Source organism: Arachis stenosperma, chromosome 6 (genome assembly GCF_014773155.1).
Source record: "Arachis stenosperma cultivar V10309 chromosome 6, arast.V10309.gnm1.PFL2, whole genome shotgun sequence".
NCBI classification, from domain to species: domain Eukaryota; kingdom Viridiplantae; phylum Streptophyta; class Magnoliopsida; order Fabales; family Fabaceae; genus Arachis; species Arachis stenosperma.
Genome location: NC_080382.1, coordinates 72025561 through 72044888, shown reverse-complemented (window position 1 = coordinate 72044888; position 19328 = coordinate 72025561). Strand labels below are relative to the sequence as shown.

The 19328-nt window shown below is 39.6% G+C and overlaps 4 non-coding genes across 4 annotated transcripts; 3 read left to right on the top strand and 1 right to left on the bottom strand.

Moving 5' to 3' along the window:
• Window positions 1–213: 213 nt before the first annotated feature.
• On the top strand, window positions 214–321 carry LOC130937175 (small nucleolar RNA R71). Its single transcript, XR_009068405.1, has one exon. It is a non-coding gene; the product is annotated as a small nucleolar RNA R71 (small nucleolar RNA).
• Window positions 322–2361: 2040 nt separating this feature from the next.
• On the top strand, window positions 2362–2469 carry LOC130937916 (small nucleolar RNA R71). Its single transcript, XR_009069107.1, has one exon. It is a non-coding gene; the product is annotated as a small nucleolar RNA R71 (small nucleolar RNA).
• Window positions 2470–4555: 2086 nt separating this feature from the next.
• LOC130937915 (small nucleolar RNA R71) lies at window positions 4556–4663 on the top strand. The gene has a single exon (XR_009069106.1). It is a non-coding gene; the product is annotated as a small nucleolar RNA R71 (small nucleolar RNA).
• A 7411-nt stretch (window positions 4664–12074) lies between these two features.
• LOC130937970 (small nucleolar RNA R71) lies at window positions 12075–12182 on the bottom strand. Its single transcript, XR_009069157.1, has one exon. It is a non-coding gene; the product is annotated as a small nucleolar RNA R71 (small nucleolar RNA).
• Between the last annotated feature and the right edge of the window lie 7146 nt (window positions 12183–19328).

Genomic DNA, 19328 nt, shown 5'->3' with positions numbered 1-19328 from the left:
AGTCTCTATGCTAGAAGATACTTCTGCAACGGCCCTTGAACGGCCTTGCTTCTGTCTGTGGTTCCGAGTAGATTCAGCTAAATCATTGATCAATTGCCAAGCTTCATCAATGGTCTTGTACTTCTTCATAGACCCATTGCTGGCACTTTCCAATGTGGTCTTATCTTAGGGCCTCATACCTTGTGTGATATAGCTGAGTAGCACGATCTTGTCAATCATGTGGTGGGGGCATGCTTCCAGAAGATTATTGAAGCGCTCCCAGTATTCAAAGAGAGTCTCATTATCATCCTGAACAATTGTAGAGATATCCTTCCTCAGTTTATCAGTAACTTCAGATGGAAAGAATTTCTCCAGAAACTCCTTTCTGAGTGTATCCCAGTTGGATACATTTGCTAGAGGTTGAGTGTAGTACCACTCTCTTGCTTTTCCCTCAAGAGAGAACGGAAAAGCTTTCAGCAGAATTGAAGTTTCATCAGTGCCATCACGCCTGACAGTAGAACAGGCTGCCTGGAAATCTCTCAAGTGCTTGATAGGCTTTTGAGCAGGTAGGCCATGAAACTTGGGCATCAAATTTAGCAGTGCGGTCTTTATTTCAGAATCCGTAGCTACCACTGGATGATGCGCTTGAAACGGTTGCATTGTAAAATCAGGAGCTCCTTCCTCCTGAATGGTAACTCTTCTAGCTGCCATGTTTTCTACACGTAAAACAACCGAATCAATAGAACGGGGGCTGGTTTCTTCCTCAGATTCACTTTCAGATCCGCCCTCAGAGCGGACTAACCTACGCTGTTCTCGCCTTATTCGTGAAATTGTTCTTTCAATTTCAGGATCGAATATTAGCAAGCGCGGATCAGAAAGTGAACGTGTCATTTGACAGAAGAAACATGCAGCTCATAGTAGCAAAATTAAATAAAATGCAAGTAAATAAATTCTAATTAATAAAATTAGCACTCTATTACAACTCCCCGGCAACGGCGCCAAAAATTGATGGAGTGCAGAAGCTGGTGAATTAAAAATTTATTAAAATGGTTACATTGCAAGTATAGTTCTTAACTCACCGAAAATCTGCCTATCAATTTAGAAATATGTCATAGAAAGTTTAAATTAAAATTACTGGGAGTTTTAAGTCCCAGGTCGTCTCCCAACGAGTTGCAGAAAAGTGTGCTGTTTTATTAATCAGATATTCCAAAATGTTGAGCTAAGTAAATTGGGATTTAAATTGAGGAATTTTAAATAATATAAATAAAAGCCTTGACTGGGAATTGATTGGTTAGAATCTCTATTATTGATGGAAAGATTTTTAAGATTGATTTATAATTAATGGTTACTCTGTTTGGTTATCCTTTACTAGGTAAGGGAAAGTCAAACAAGTTGGAATGCCAGATCTGTTCACGAGTTACAACCCACTTAGTTCAAAGGGATTGGCGTTGGTGACAGGATAGCAATCCAATAATTAACCCAACTACAAATTTTTTCTTCAATCCTTCCAACTCAAGAGTTCCTTTTAATCCATTCCCCATCAAGTAATGAAACTACTCACGCATTGTAAATAAAGAATCCATGGCACATGAAAGGGAATTAAAAGAAGACATGATTATTGGAATTGAAATTAAATTAAAAAGAAATAATCCTTGAATTAAGTAATCATAAAAGTATCTGAATGACAAAATTGAACATAACAAAGAACATGGAAGAATAAATCCAAGTTAAGAGAACAAACTAGAGTGATGAAGTCTTGATGAGGAAATAACTCTTCTCAATGTTCCAATGCTAAGACCAATTGAAAGTTAAAATTCTAAAAGCTATAGAGAGAAAACCTAAGAGAGTGAAAAACTAGATCTAAACTACTGAATGAATGTGTCTCCAATTTTGGTTTGAATTGTCCTGCCATCCATGGTTATTATTTCCACTTTGATTGTACCCTTGGTTGGGGCGGTCATAGAAGTTGTGAGTGGATGCCACCATGTTGTCTTCTTGTTGGAGCTGCGGGCATTCATCAGTGTAATGACTGTAATCAGCACAAATTCCGCAAATTCTTTGTGGAACTAGTTGTTGGTTTTGCTACGGTTGAGTTTGTTGAGCTTGTTGATTTAACTGCATTTGCTTCAGCAGGTTGGTCATTTCACAGATGCTTCGATTTAGAGCAGCAGTCTCTATGCCAGAAGATACTTCTGCAACGGCCCTTGAACGGCCTTGCTTCTGTCTGTGGTTCCGAGTAGATTCAGCTAAATCATTGATCAATTGCCAAGCTTCATCAATGGTCTTGTACTTCTTCATAGACCCATTGCTGGCACTTTCCAATGTGGTCTTATCTTGGGGCCTCATACCTTGTGTGATATAGCTGAGTAGCACGATCTTGTCAATCATGTGGTGGGGGCATGCTTCCAGAAGATTATTGAAGCGCTCCCAGTATTCAAAGAGAGTCTCATTGTCATCCTGAACAATTGTAGAGATATCCTTCCTCAGTTTATCAGTAACTTCAGATGGAAAGAATTTCTCCAGAAACTCCTTTCTGAGTGTATCCCAGTTGGATAAATTTGCTAGAGGTTGAGTGTAGTACCACTCTCTTGCTTTTCCCTCAAGAGAGAACGAAAAAGCTTTCAGCAGAATTGAAGTTTCATCAGTGCCATCACGCCTGACAGTAGAACAGGCTGCCTGGAAATCTCTCAAGTGCTTGATAGGCTCTTGAGCAGGTAGACATGAACTTGGGCATCAATTTAGGCGGCCTTTTTTCAGAATCGGTTGCATTGTAAAATCAAGAGCTCCTTCCTCCTGAATGGTAACTCTTCTAGCTGCCATGTTTTCTGCACGTAAAACAACCGAATCAGTAGAACGGGGGCTGGTTCTTCCTCAGATTCACTTTCAGATCCGCCCTTCCTTCCTCTGAATGGTAACTCTTCTAGCTGCCATGTTTTCTGCACGTTAAACAACCCGAATCTAGAACGGGGGCTGGTTTCTTCCTCAGATTCACTTTCAGATCCGCCCTTAGAGCGGACTAACCTACCTGTTCTCGCCTTACTCGTGAAATTGTTCTTTCAATTTCAGGATCGAATATTAGCAAGCGCGGATCAGGAAGTGAACGTGTCATTTACAGAAGAAACATGCAGCTCATAGTAGCAAAATTAAATAAAATGCAAGTAAATAAATTCTAATTAATAAAATTAGCACTCTATTGCAACCCGGCACGGGGCCAAAATTGATGGAGTGCAGAAGCTGGTGAATTAAAAATTTATTAAAATGGTTACATTGCAAGTATAGTTCTTAACTCACCGAAAATCTGCCTATCAATTTAGAAATATGTCACAGAAAGTTTTAAATTAAAATTACTGGAGTTTTAAGTCCCAGTCGTCTCCCACGAGTTGCAGAAAAGAGTGCTGTTTATTAATCAGATATTCCAAAATGTTGAGCTAATAAATTGGGATTTAAATTGAGGAATTTTAAATAATATAATAAAAGCCTTGACTGGGAATTGATTGGTTAGAATCTCTATTATGATGGAAAAATTTTTAAGATTGATTTATAATTAATGGTTACTCTGTTTGGTTATCCTTTACTAGGTAAGGGAAAGTCAACAAGTGGAATGCCATCTGTTCACGAGTTTACAACCCACTTAGTTCAAGGGATTGGCGTTGGTGACAGGATAGCAATCCAACAATTAACCCAACTACAAATTTTTCTTCAATCCTTCCAACTCAAGAGTTCCTTTTAATCAATTCCCCATCAAGTAATGAAACTACTCACGCCTTGTAAATAAAGAATCCATGCACATGAAAGGAATTAAAAAAGACATGATTATTGGATTGAAATTAAATTAAAAAGAAATAATCCTTGCATTAAGTAATCATAAAAGTATCTGAATGACAAAATTGAACATAACAAAGAACATGGAAGAATAAACCAGTTAAGAGAACAACTAGAGTGATGAAGTCTTGATGAGGAAATAACTCTTCTCAATGTTCCAATGCTATGACCAATTGAAAGTTAAAATTCTAAAAGCTATAGAGAAAAAACCTAAGAGAGTGAAAAACTAAATCTAAACTACTGAATGAATGTGTCTCCAATTCTGGTTTGAATTGTCCTGCCATCCATGGTTATTATTTCCACTTTGATTGTACCCTTGGTTGGGGCGGTCATAGAAGTTGTGAGTGGATGCCACCATGTTGTCTTCTTGTTGGAGCTGCGGGCATTCATCAGTGTAATGACTGTAATCAGCACAAATTCCGCAAATTCTTTGTGGAACTAGTTGTTGGTTTTGCTGCGGTTGAGTTTGCTGAGCTTGTTGATTTAACTGCATTTGCTTCAGCAGGTTGGTCATTTCACAGATGCTTCGATTTAGAGCAGCAGTCTCTATGCCAAAAGATACTTCTGCAACGGCCCTTGAACGGCCTTGCTTCTGTCTGTGGTTCCGAGTAGATTCAGCTAAATCATTGATCAATTGCCAAGCTTCATCAGTGGTCTTGTACTTCTTCATAGACCTATTGCTGGCACTTTCCAATGTGGTCTTATCTTAAGGCCTCATACCTTGTGTGATATAGCTGAGTAGCATGATCTTGTCAATCATGTGGTGGGGGCATGCTTCCAGAAGATTATTGAAGCGCTCCCAGTATTCAAAGAGAGTCTCATTGTCATCCTGAACAATTGTAGAGATATCCTTCCTCAGTTTATCAGTAACTTTAGATGGAAAGAATTTCTCCAGAAACTCCTTTCTGAGTGTATCCCAGTTGGATACATTTGCTAGAGGTTGAGTGTAGTACCACTCTCTTGCTTTTCCCTCAAGAGAGAACGGAAAAGCTTTCAGCAGAATTGAAGTTTCATCAGTGCCATCACGCCTGACAGTAGAACAGGCTGCCTAAAAATCTCTCAAGTGCTTGATAGACTCTTGAGCAGGTAGGCCATGAAACTTGGGCATCAAATTTAGTAGTGCGGTCTTTATTTCAAAATCCGTAGCTGCAACTGGATGATGCGCTTGAAACGGTTGCATTGTAAAATCAGGAGCTCCTTCCTCCTGAATGGTAACTCTTCTAGCTGCCATGTTTTCTGCACGTAAAACAACCGAATCAGTAGAACGGGGGCTGGTTTCTTCCTCAGATTCACTTTCAGATCCGCCCTCAGAGCGGACTAACCTACGCTGTTCTCGCCTTATTTGTGAAATTGTTCTTTCAATTTCAGGATCGAATTTTAGCAAGCGCGGATCAGGAAGTGAACGTGTCATTTGACAGAAGAAACATGCAGCTCATAGTAGCAAAATTAAATAAAATGCAAGTAAATAAATTCTAATTAATAAAATTAGCACTCTATTGCAACTCCCCGGCAACGGCACCAAAAATTGATGGAGCGCAGAAGCTGGTGAATTAAAAATTTATTAAAATGGTAACGTTGCAAGTATAGTTCTTAACTCACCGAAAATCTGCCTATCAATTTAGAAATATGTCACAGAAAGTTTAAATTAAAATTACTGGGAATTTTAAGTCCCAGGTCGTCTCCCAACGAGTTGCAGAAAAGTGTGCTGTTTTCTTAATCAGATATTCCAAAAAGTTGAGCTAAGTAAATTGGGATTTAAATTGAGGAATTTTAAATAATATAATAAAAGCCTTGACTGGGAATTGATTGGTTTGAATCTCTATTATTGATGGAAATATTTTTAAGATTGATTTATAATTAATGGTTACTCTGTTTGGTTATCCTTTACTAGGTAAGGGAAAGTCAAACAAGTTGGAATGCCAGATCTGTTCACGAGTTACAGCCCACTTAGTTCAAAGGGATTGGCGTTGGTGACAAGATAGCAATCCAACAATTAACCCAACTACAAATTTTTTCTTCAATCCTTCCAACTCAAGAGTTCCTTTTAATCAATTCCTCATCAAGTAATGAAACTACTCACGCATTGTAAATAAAGAATCCATGGCACATGAAAGGGAATTAAAAGAAGACATGATTATTGGATTTGAAATTAAATTAAAAAGGAAATAATCCTTGCATTAATTAATCATAAAAGTATCTGAATGACAAAATTGAACATAACAAAGAAACATGGAAGAATAAAACCAAGTTAAGAGAACAAACTAGAGTGATGAAGTCTTGATGAGGAAATATCTTTTCTCAATGTTCCAATGCTAAGACCAATTGAAAGTTAAAATTCTAAAAGCTATAGAGAGAAAACCTAAGAGAGTGAAAAACTAGATCTAAACTACTGAATGAATGTGTCTCTGTTGTTTCTGCATATTCTCTGACTCTAGTTTGCTGTTCCAGGCCAAAAACTGGGCCGAAATAGGGTCCAAAATCGCGTCGTCCATGCGGACGCGTTGCTTGCGCTTTTCCTCTTCACGCGTTCGTGTCATCCAAGCTACCGCGTTGCTTGTGCTTTCCAATCCACGCGGCCGCGCAAGCCATGCGGCCGCGTCACCACGATTTGCGCTCCTTCGCGCGGTCGCGTGAGCCATGCGACCGTGTCACTTTTTGCTGGTTATCTCCTCAAATTCTTGTGTTCCTTCCATTTTTGCTAGCTTCCTCTCCAATCTCCGTCTCATTCATGCCCTATAAAGCCTGAAACACTTGACACATAGATTACGGCATCGAATGGAATAAAGGAGAATTAAAATTAAATTATTAAAGTCTCTAGGAAGCAATTTTCAAACATGTAATAAATTCAGGAAGAAAATCTAAATGCATGCTAAATTGATGAATAAGTGGGTAAGGAACATGACAAAACCACACAATTAAACACAATATAAACTATAAAATAGTGGTTTATCAGTCACACAGAGCTTTTTCAAAGGTCATGGTGCCTATGGTACAGGGTATTAAGAATTTACTAGGATCCTGTTTCTTTCGAGGTAAATTTTGCTGAACCAATGTATTCACTTCATTGGTGAGCAAGGGAGGTTCACCTTCCCAAGTCTCATTACCAAATAATTTGGCATTCAGCTTCATGATTGCTCCTAAATATTGGGCAACTTGCCTTTCAACAATGTCTTCATCTTTTTCAGAAGATGAATAGTCATCAAAGCTCATAAATGGTAAAAGGAGATCCAAGGGAATCTCTATGGTCTCTGTATGAGCCTCAGATCCCTTTGGTTCCTCATCAGGGTGATGACAAGTCATCATATACCTATTTTTCTATGCTTTTCATACAATAAATTGATGATTTGTGCTTAAATATTGAATGCTTTTGTACTTAAATGATAGATTTCCTTGATCTTTTAATTTTATAAATCTTGTAGGAAATAAGAAGAAAAGAAGCAAAGAAGCACAAAAAAAGGAGAAAAAAAGAGCTTTGGGACACACTTTGAAGTTGGGGTACACTTTGGAGCTTTAGGCCACGCTTTTAAAGCGTGGCCCATGACAAAATCAAAGAAGAAAGCAACCAGCACGCACACTGCCCTGCCCTTGCCAAGGGCAGGCAGAATCATGATGAAACAAAGTGAGGTTGGAGCAAATTTTCGCTAAGTTAAAATCTGGCCGCTCACAGCATGACCATGCCTACTTCAAAGGGCTATAACTTGAGCTACAGACGTCCGATTGATGTGCTTCCAGTTGCGTTGGAAGCTGACATTCAGAGCTTTCCAACGATATATAGCAATCCATATTTGGCGTACAATTGAGGCAGGAACGGAAGGCATCTTTAAGGGCCAAAATAAGCAAAAATAAACCAAGGCGCACCAAGCTCGCACGCCATGCTCGCACCAAGGCCGCATGCATCAAATTCTGCCCTGCCCTCCACAAGGGCAGGGCAGCCTCCTGGAAGCAATTGTTCTTGGGCCGAAAATCAACCAAAATTTCATTTAAATTCAATTCCTCTCCAAATTGAATCAAGGCCAACCAAACCCATTTCTCCTCAAATCCAAAGCAAGCAAAGCCCACATCATCACTCAAAGGCACATGGATAAATTAGATTAGTATTTTTATTTTAATTGTAATTAGTTTTAATTTCATTTTCATTTTCACTTTGAAAAGCCTATATAAAGGCATCACTCTCATTTCAGAGAGGGGAGCTCGATTAGAAATAGAAAAGAGGCAGCTCCATTAGAAAGCTCTCTTAGTTTTCATTTTCGTTTTGGATCTTGGGTGGAGAATTGAAGAACTTCTGTTTCAATTCCACCTTGAGATCTCTTGTTAATCTTTCTGAATAATTCAAAATTTATTTGCTGTTTTAAATCTTCTTCTTCTGCAACTCTAGCTTTTCTGTTTTGGATCTTGAATTGAGGTTGAAGAGCTCCATTGATTCAAATTCTGAGAATCATCTTCCACTCTTCCTCTCAATTGATCTAAGGATTGGGTTTTAATCTTCTCTGCTATTTTTAAACCTCAGTTTCTTCTGCAATATATTTTCTGACTGAGTGATGAGCGGATAATTTATACGCTTTTTGGCATTGTTTTTAGTATGTTTTTAGTATATTTGGTTTAGTTTTTAGTATATTTTTATTAGTTTTTAGTTAAAATTCACTTTTCTGGACTTTACTATGAGTTTGTGTGTTTTTCTGTGATTTCAGGTATTTTCTGGCTGAAATTGAGGGACCTGAGCAAAAATCTGATTTAGAGACTGAAAAGGACTGCAGATGCTATTAGATTCTGACCTCCCTGCACTCGAAGTGGATTTTCTGGAGCTACAGAAGCCCAATTGGCGCGCTCTCAACGGCGTTGGAAAGTAGACATCCTGGGCTTTCCAGCAATATATGATAGTCCATACTTTTTCCCAAGATTTGATGGCCCAAACCGGCGTTCAAAGTTACCCTCAGAAATTCCAGCGTAAACGCCGGAACTGGCACCTAAATGGGAGTTAAACGCCCAACTGGCATAAAGCTGGCGTTTAACTCCAAGAAGAGTCTCTACACGAAATTGCTTCATTGCTCAGCCCAAGCACACACCAAGTGGGCCCAGAAGTGGATTTTTATGTCATTTACTCATCTCTGTACACCCTAGGCTACTAGTTTTCTATAAGTAGGACCTTTTACTATTGTATTGAGATATCTGGGTAGATATCTTCATTTTATGCTATCTTAGATCATTGGGAGGCTGGCCATTCGGCCATGCCTAGACCTTGTTCTTATGTATTTTCAATGGTGGAGTTTCTACACACCATAGATTAAGGTGTGGAGCTCTGCAGTACCTCGAGTATTAATGCAATTACTATTGTTCTTCTATTCAATCCCGCTTGTTCTTGTTCCAAGATATTCATTTGCACCCAAGAACATGATGAATGTGATGATTATGTGACACTCATCATCATTCTCACTTATGAACAAGTGACTGACAACCACTCTGTTCTACAAGCAAACAAGGCTCTAATGTTTATCTCTTGGGTTCTTTAACCGGAATCTTCGTGGTATAGGCAAGAACTGATGGCGGCATTCAAGAGAATCCGGAAGGTCTAACATTGTCTGTGGTATTCTGAGTAGGATTCAATGATTGAATGACTGTGACGTGCTTCAAACTCCTGAAGGCGGGGCGTTAGTGACAGACGCAAAAGAATCACTGGATTCTATTCCGGCCTGATTGAGAACCGACAGATGGATAGCCGTGCCGTGACAGGGTGCGTTGAACATTTCCACTGAGAGGATGGGAGGTAGCCACTGACAACGGTGAAATCCTTGCATAAGCTTGCCATGGAAAGGAGTAAGAAGGATTGGATGAAGACGGTAGGAAAGCAGAGAGAAGGAAGGGAAGGCATCTTCATACGCTTATCTGAAGTTCCTACCAATGAATTACATAAGTACCTCTATCTTTATCTTTATGCTTTATTCGTATATCACTATACCCATTTGAGTCTGCCTGACTAAGATTTACAAGGTGACCATAGCTTGCTTCATACCAACAATCTCCGTGGGATCGACCCTTACTCGCGTAAGGTTTATTACTTGGACGACCCAGTGCACTTGCTGGTTAGTTGTGCAAAGTTGTGTTTATGCCATGGTATTGAGCACCAAGTTTTTGGGGCCATTACTAGGGATTATTTGAGTTGTGAAAAGTAGTGATCACAATTTCGCACACCAAGTTTTTGGCGCCGTTGCCGGGGATTGTTCGAGTATGGACAACTGACGGTTCATCTTGTTGCTTAGATTAGGTATTTTTCTTCAGAGTTCTTAAGAATGAATTCTAGTGTTTTCAAGGTGATGTTCTTATCATCACCAAAGCTGATTGATCTTCATCAATTTAGCTCTTGAATGCAATGTCCTGCTGAAGCTTGGCTAGCCATGTCTAATTCCTTTAGACTGTAGCTTTAGACTAACATTGCATGATTCCTGGAATTCTCATTAAGAATTTTGATACCTTTATTTTCTTCTTCCACTTAATTTTCGAAAAATCCAAAAAAAAAATTACAAAATCATAAAAACCAAAAATATTTTATGTTTCTTGTTTGAGTCTAGTGTCTCATCTTAAGTTTGGTGTCAATTGCATGCATTCATTCATGTGTCTTAAGGATCTTCAAGTAATTCTTGATTATTTCTTACTCTGATCTTTGAATTCTCTTGACTTGAGTGTTTATGTGTCTCATATGCATTCTCATTAGCGTCAGTAGTAGTATGCAAACTGCTAAGTTTGGTGTCTTGCATGCATTGTTATTTGATTTTAGTTGCATTTTGATTATTCCTCATTATTAAAATTCCAAAAATATTTTTAATTTATGTCTTTTCAAGTCAATAATACAGGAAACTGAAGATTCAAAACATGCAGCAGAGGAATTACACAGAAAAAGCTGGGCGTTCAAAACGCCCAGTGAAGAAGGACAGACTGGCGTTTAAACGCCAGCCAGGGTGCCTGGTTGGGCGTTTAACGCCCAAAAAGGTAGTGCATTGGGCGTTAAACGCCAGAATGTGCACCATTCTGGGCGTTTAACGCCAGGATGGCACAAGGGGGAGGATTTTGTTTTCAAATCAATTTTTTTTCAAGTTTTCAAAGTTTTTTCTCAAAATCAAATCTTTTTCAAATCATATCTTTTCAATCAAATGTTTTCAAAATCAATTTCTTTCCTTTTTCAAAGATACTTGCTAACAATTAATGATTTGATTGAACATTTCAAGTATGTTGCCTTTGCTGTTGAGAAAGGTTTAATGTTTGAATCATATCTTTTCTTGTTAGGCAAGTCATTAATTTTTAAAATCAAATCTTCTTAAAATTGTTTTCAAATCATATTTTCTCAATCACATTTTTTTTAAAAAGAAAAAAATCAATCATATCTTCTTAACCACATCTTTTTCAAAATAGTTTTCAACCAAATCTTTTTGACTTCTAACTTCAAAATCTTTTTCAAAAATCACTTGATTTCTTTCCCACTCTTATTTTCGAAAATTAATTAATGTTTTTCAAAAATGTTTTCAATTTTTTTTACTCAATTTTCGAAAATTACCTTCCCTCCTCTCACATCCTTCTATTTATGGACTAACACTATTCCTCAATGCACAATTCGAACTCCATCTTTCTTGATAAGTTCGAATTTTCTACCTCTGTCTTCTATTCTTCTTTTCCTCTGACACCTCAAGGAATCTCTATACTGTGACATAGAGGATTCCATATTTTCTTGTTCTCTTCTCTTTCATATGAGCAGGAACAAAGACAAAGGCATTCTTGTTGAAGCTGACCCTGAACCTGAGAGGACCTTGAAGCGAAAGCTAAGAGAAGCTAAGGCACAACTCTCTGTAGAGGACCTAACAGAAATCTTCAAAGAAGAAGACATGGCAGCCGAAAACAACAACAATGCAAACAATGCAAGGAAGGTGCTGGGTGACTTTACTGCACCTACTCCCGACTTCTATGGGAGAAGCATCTCTATCCCTGCCATTGGAGCAAACAACTTTGAGCTTAAGCCTCAATTAGTTTCTCTAATGCAACAGAATTGCAAGTTCCATGGACTTCCATTGGAAGATCCTCATCAGTTCTTAGCTGAGTTCTTGCAAATCTGTGACACTGTCAAGACTAATGGGGTTGACCCTGAGGTCTACAGACTTATGCTATTCTCTTTTGCTGTAAGAGACAGAGCTAGGATATGGTTGGACTCACAACCTAAAGAAAGCCTGGACTCATGGGAAAAGCTAGTCAATGCCTTCTTGGCAAAGTTCTTTCCACCTAAAAAATTGAGTAAGCTTAGAGTGGAAGTCCAAACCTTCAGACAGAAGGATGGAGAATCCCTCTATGAAGCTTAGGAAAGATACAAACAATTGATCAGAAAATGTCCTTCTGACATGCTTTCTGAATGGAGCATCATAGGTATTTTCTATGATAGTCTCTCTGAACTATCCAAGATGTCTTTGGATAGCTCTGCTGGAGGATCTCTTCATTTGAAGAAGACGCCTACAGAAGCTCAAGAGCTGATTGAAATGGTTGCAAATAACCAATTCATGTACACTTCTGAAGGGAATCCTGTGAACAATGGGACTAATCAGAAGAAAGGAGTTCTTGAGATTGATGCTCTGAATGCCATTCTGGCTCAGAACAAAATATTGACTCAACAAGTCAATTTGATTTCTCAAAGTCTGTCTGGAATGCAAAATGCACCAAGCAGTACTAAGGATGCTTCATCTGAAGAAGAAGCTTATGATCCTGAGAACCCTTCAATGGAAGAGGTGAATTACCTAGGAGAACCCTATGGAAACACCTATAATTCTTCATGGAGAAATCATCCAAATTTCTCATGGAATAATCAAGAGAGACCTCAACAAGGTTTCAATAACAATAATGGTGGAAGAAACAAGTTTAGCAATGGCAAGCCTTTTCCATCATCTTCTCAGCAATAGACAGAGAGTTCTAAGCAGAACACCTCTGACTTAGCAACCATGGTCTCTGATCTAATCAAAACCACTCAAAGTTTCATGACTGAAACAAGGTCCTCCATTAGGAATTTGGAGGCACAAGTGGGACAGCTGAGCAAGAAAGTTACTGAACTCCCTCCTAGTACTCTCCCAAGCAACACAGAAGAAAATCCAAAAGGAGAGTGCAAGGCCATCAACATGGCTGAATTTGGAGAGGAAGGAGAGGAAGTGAACGCCACTGAGGAAGACCTCAGTGGGCGTGCACTGACCTCCATTGAGTTCCCCAATGAGGAACCATGGGAATCTGAGGCTCAAAATGAGACCATAGAGATTCCATTGGATTTACTTCTGCCTTTCATGAGCTCTGATGAGTATTCTTCCTCTGAAGAGGATGAGTATGTCACTGAAGAGCAAGTTGCTAAATACCTTGGAGCAATCATGAAGCTAAATGACAAGTTATTTGGAAATGAGACTTGGGAGAATGAACCCCCTTTGCTCACCAAAGAACTGGATGACTTGTCTAGGCAGAAATTACCTCAAAAAAAGACAAGATCCTGGGAAGTTTTCAATACCTTGTACCATAGGCACCATGACCTTCAAGAAGGCTCTGTGTGACTTAGGGTCAAGTGTAAACCTCATGCCTCTCTCTGTAATGGAGAAGCTAGGGATCTTTGAGGTGCAAGCTGCAAGAATCTCATTAGAGATGGCAGACAACTCAAGTAAACAAGCTCATGGACTTGTAGAGGATGTTTTGGTGAAGATTGAAAACCATTACATCCCTGCTGATTTCATAGTCCTAGAGACTGGGAAGTGCATGGATGAAACCATCATCCTTGGCAGACCCTTCCTAGCCACAGCAAAGGCTGTGATTGATGTTGATAGAGGCGAACTGATCATTCAAGTGAATGAAGAATCCTTTGTGTTTAAGGCTCAAGGATATCCCTCTGTCACCATAGAGAGGAAGCATGAAGAGCTTCTCTCAAATTAGAGTCAAACAGAGCCCCCACAGTCAAACTCTAAGTTTGGTGTTGGGAGGCCACAACCAAACTCTAAGTTTGGTGTTGAACCCCCACATTCAAACTCTAAGTTTGGTGTTGGGAGGTTCTAACATTGCTCTGAGAAAATGTGAGGCTCCATGAGAGCCCTCTGTCAAGCTACTGACATTAAAGAAGCGCTTGTTGGGAGGCAACCCAATGCTATATTTTATCTATTTTCTTTTGTTATTTTATGTTTTTTGTAGGTTGATGATCATGAGAAGTCACAAAATCAATTGAAAAAGCAAAAACAGAATGAAAAACAGGAAGAAAAACAGCACACCCTGGAGGAAGAACTTACTGGCGTTTAAACGCCAGTAAGGCTAGCAAGTGGGCGTTTAACGCCCAATCTGGCACCATTCTGGGCGTTTAACGCCAGAAAGGGGCACCAGACTGGCGTTAAACGCCAGAAAAGGGCAAGAACCTGGCGTTAAAAAGGGCAAGAACCTGGCGTTAAACGCCAGAAATGGGCACCAGCCCGGCGTTTAACGCCAGAATTGGCTCAAAACGTGATTTTGCATGCCATTTGGTGCAGGGATGACTTTTCCTTGACACCTCAGGATCTGTGGACCCCACAGGATCCCCACCAACACCACCACTCTCTCTCTTCTTCACCCATTCACCAATCACCTCAACACCTCTTCCCCAAAAACCCTTCACCTATCAAATCCCATCTTCCTCTTCACCACTCACATCCATCCTTCATAAAACCCCACCTACCTCACCATTCAAATTCAAACCACTTTCCCTCCCAAACCCACCCTCACTTGACCGACCTTACCCTTCCCCCTCCCCTATATATACCCTTCTTCACCCCTTCATTTTCACACAACCTAAACACCACTTCTCCCCCTCTTTGGCCGAACACAAAAGCCATTCCCTTCTTCCTCATTTCTTCTTCTTCTACTCTTCTTCTTTCTTCTTTTGCTCGAGGACGAGCAACCTTTTAAGTTGGTGTGGTAAAAGCGTTGCTTTTTTGTTTTTTCCATAACCATTTATGGCATCCAAGGCCGGAGAAACCTCTAGAAAGAGAAAGGGAAGGCAAAAGCTTCCACCTCCGAGTCATGGGAGATGAGATTCATCTCAAGGGTGCATCAAGACCACTTCTATGAAGTTGTGGCCATGAAGAAGGGTCAACTTTGATCAAAGGTTGGACCAAGTCCTCACAGACATTTGTGAAGAGGGCGCTCAATGGAAGAGAGATTCAAGAGGAAAGCCGGTTCAACTGAGAAGGCATGACCTCAAGCCCATCACTAAGAAAAGGATGGAGCAAACAAGAGACCCTACTCATCATGAAATCCCTGAGATACCTCAAGGGATGCACTTTCCTCCACAAGACTATTGGGGGCAACTGAACACCTCTCTAGGAGAATTGAGTTCCAACATGGGACAATTAAGGGTGGAGCACCAAGAACATTCCATCCTTCTCTATGAAATTAGAGAAGATCAAGGAATCATGAGAGAGGAGCAACAAAGGCAAGGAAGAGACATTGAGGAGCTCAAGCACTCCATAAGACCTTCAAGAGGAAGAACAAGCCGCCATCACTAAGGTGGACCCGTTCTTAATCTCCTTGTTCTTTATTTTCTTGTTTTTCGAATTTTCATGCTTATGTTTGTCCATGTTTGTGTCTTTGATCATTAGTGTCTTAGTGTCTATGCCTTAAAGTTATGAATGTCCTATGAATCCATCACCTTTCTTAAATGAAAACTGTTTTCATCACAAAAGAACAAGAAGTACAGGATTCGAATTCATCTTTAAAACTAGCTTAATTAGTTTGATGTGGTGACAATACTTTTGTTTTCTGAATGTATGCTTGAACAGTGCATATGTCTTTGAATTTGTTGTTCATGAATGTTAAAATTGTTGGCTCTTGAGAGAATGATGAAAAAGGAGACATGTTACTGAGGATCTGAAAAATCATAAAAATGATTCTTGAAGCAAGAAAAAGCAGTGAATACAAAAAAAAAGAAGAAGAAAAGCGAAAAAAAAGGGGAGAAAAAGAAAAAGAAAGAAATAAGTTGTAATCCAAGGCAAAAGAGTGTCTAAGAACCCTGGACACCTCTAATTGGGGACTCTAGCAAAGCTGAGTCACATCTGAAAAGGTTCACCCAATTATGTGTCTGTGGCATGTATGTATCCGGGGTAATACTGGAAGACAGAGTGCTTTGGGCCACGGCCAAGACTCAATAAGTAGCTGTGTTCAAGAATCATCATACCTAACTAGGAGAATCAATACACTATCTAGATTTTGAGTTCCTAAAGAAGCCATCATTCTGAATTTCAAAGGATAAAGTGAGATGCCAAAACTGTTCGGAGGCAAAAAGCTACTAGTCCCGCTCATCTAATTTGGAGCTAAGTTTTATTGATAATTTGGAGTCTATATATATTCTCTTCTTTTATCTTATTTGATTTTCAGTTGCTTGGGGACAAGCAACAATTTAAGTTTGGTGTTGTGATGAGCGGATAATTTATACGCTTTTTGGCATTGTTTTTAGTATGTTTTTAGTATATTTGGTTTAGTTTTTAGTATATTTTTATTAATTTTTAGTTAAAATTCACTTTTCTGGACTTTACTATGAGTTTGTGTGTTTTTCTGTGATTTCAGGTATTTTCTGGCTGAAATTGAGGGACTTGAGCAAAAATCTGATTCAGAGACTGAAAAGGACTGCAGATGCTGTTGGATTCTGACCTACCTGCACTTGAAGTGGATTTTATGGAGCTACAGAAGCCCAATTGGCGCGCTCTCAACGGCGTTGGAAAGTAGACATCCTGGGCTTTCCAGCAATATATGATAGTCCATACTTTACCCACGATTTGATGGCCCAAACCGGCGTTCAAAGTCACCCTCAGAAATTCCAGCGTTAAACGCCGGAACTGGCACCTAAATGGGAGTTAAACGCCCAAACTGGCATAAAAGCTGGCGTTTAACTCCAAGAAGAGTCCCTACACGAAATTGCTTCATTGCTCAGCCCAAGCACACACCAAGTGGGCCCGGAAGTGGATTTTTATGTCATTTACTCATCTCTGTACACCCTAGGCTACTAGTTTTCTATAAGTAGGACCTTTTACTATTGTATTGAGATATCTGGGTAGCTATCTTCATTTTATGCTATCTTAGATCATTGGGAGGCTGGCCATTCGGCCATGCCTAGACCTTGTTCTTATGTATTTTCAACGGTGGAGTTTCTACACACTATAGATTAAGGTGTGGAGCTCTGCTGTACCTCGAGTATTAATGCAATTACTATTGTTCTTCTATTCAATCCCGTTTGTTGTTGTTCCAAGATATTCATTTGCACCCAATAACATGATGAATGTGATGATTATGTGACACTCACCATCATTCTCACTTATGAACAAGTGACTGACAACCACTCTGTTCTACAAGCAAACAAGGCTCTAATGTTTATCTCTTGGGTTCTTTAACCGGAATCTTCGTGGTATAGGCAAGAACTGATGGCGGCATTCAAGAGAATCCGGAAGGTCTAACCTTGTCTGTGGTATTCTGAGTAGGATTCAATGATTGAATGACTGTGACGTGCTTCAAACTCCTGAAGGCGGGGCGTTAGTGACAGACGCAAAAGAATCACTGGATTCTATTCCGGCCTGATTGAGAACCGACAGATGGATAGCCGTGCCGTGACAGGGTGCGTTGAACATTTCCACTGAGAGGATGGGAGGTAGCCACTGACAACGGTGAAACCCTTGCATAAGCTTTCCATGGAAAGGAGTAAGAAGGATTGGATGAAGACAGTAGGAAAGCAGAGAGACGGAAGGGAAGGCATCTTCATACGCTTATCTGAAGTTCCTACCAATGAATTACATAAGTACCTCTATCTTTATCTTTATGCTTTATTCGTATATCACTATACCCATTTGAGTCTGCCTGACTAAGATTTACAAGGTGACCATAGCTTGCTTCATACCAACAATCTCCGTGGGATCGACCCTTACTCGCGTAAGGTTTATTACTTGGACGACCCAGTGCACTTGCTGGTTAGTTGTTCAAAGTTGTGTTTATGCCATGGTATTGAGCACCAAGTTTTTGGGGCCATTACTAGGGATTATTTGAGTTGTGAAAGTAGTGATCACAATTTCGCACACCACTGAGCAAAGGAGAATTGAGATCCAGATTTGCTTCCTGGGTTCATTGCTCTTCTTGGATCCTCAAATTCTCTTTTAGATTTTACAATTGAGCTAAGTTTCTTTCTGTCTTGTTCTTCAAGCAATTTTTCATTTCTGTTTGAATCTGCTGCACTTACTTCATCTTTTACTTCTTTGCTTGATTGCACTTTACATTTTCTTGTTGAAGTTTTAATTCCCAGTACCCAATCCCTTTTACTTTTCATGCAATTTAACTATTCTGCAATTATTCTAAGTTTGCTTATCGCTTTCCTTTAAATTTCCTGCACCCAATCCCCTTTACATTTGATGCAATTTACATTTCGTGCAATTTAAGTTTCAGCTATTTTACTTTCTTGCACTTTAAGTTTTATGCAATTTTACTTTCTGCAACTTTAAATTTCCTGTCATTTATAATTCTGTTGGTCACTTTTCACTCAAATCATCAATGTTAGCTTGACTAAACTAATCACCCACTAAAGTTGCTTGATCCATCAATCCCTGTGGGATCAACCTCACTCTAAGTGAGTTATTACTACTTGATGCGACCCGGTATACTTGCCGGTTGGATTTGTGTGTTGGAAATTCATTTTTCCGCAAAAACACCCATCACAGGGTATTCCTTACTGACCACTGGACATTCCCTGAGGTCTTCCTCATTGGGATTCACATCCTCCTCCTCCTTCCCAGGTTCGGCCATTTTGATTACGTCAATGGCCTTGCACTCTACTTTGGGGTTCTCTTCTGTATTGCTTGGGAGAGTGCTAGGAGGAGTTTCAGTAACCTTTTTACTCAGCTGGCCCACTTGTGTCTCCAAATTTCTAATGGAGGATCTTGTTTCAGTCATGAAACTAAGAGTGGCCTTAGAAAGATTCTGCTCAGAATGCTCTGTCTGTTGCTGAGATGATGATGGGAAAGGTTTGCTATTGCTAAACCTATTTCTTCCACCATTGTTATTATTAAAGCCTTGCTTCTGTTGATCCTTCCATGAAAAATTTGGATGATTTTTCCATGAAGGATTATAGGTGTTGCCAAAGGCTTCACCGATATAATTCACCTCTGCCATTGCAGGGTTCTCAGGATCATAAGCTTCTTCTTCAGAAGATGCTTCTTTAGTACTATTGGATGCATTTTGCAATCCATTCAGACTCTGAGAGATCATATTGACTTGTTGGGTCAATATTTTGTTCTGAGCCAGTATGGCATTCAGAGCATCAATTTCAAGAACTCCCTTCTTTTGAGGCGTCCCATTGTTCACAGGATTCCTCTCAGAGGTGTACATGAACTGGTTATTTGCAACCATTTCAATGAGTTCCTGAGCTTCTGTAGGGTTTTCAAATGAAGATATCCTCCTGCAAAATGGTCCAATGACAGTTTTGACAACTCAGACAGACCATCATAGAATATACATATGATTCTCCATTCTGG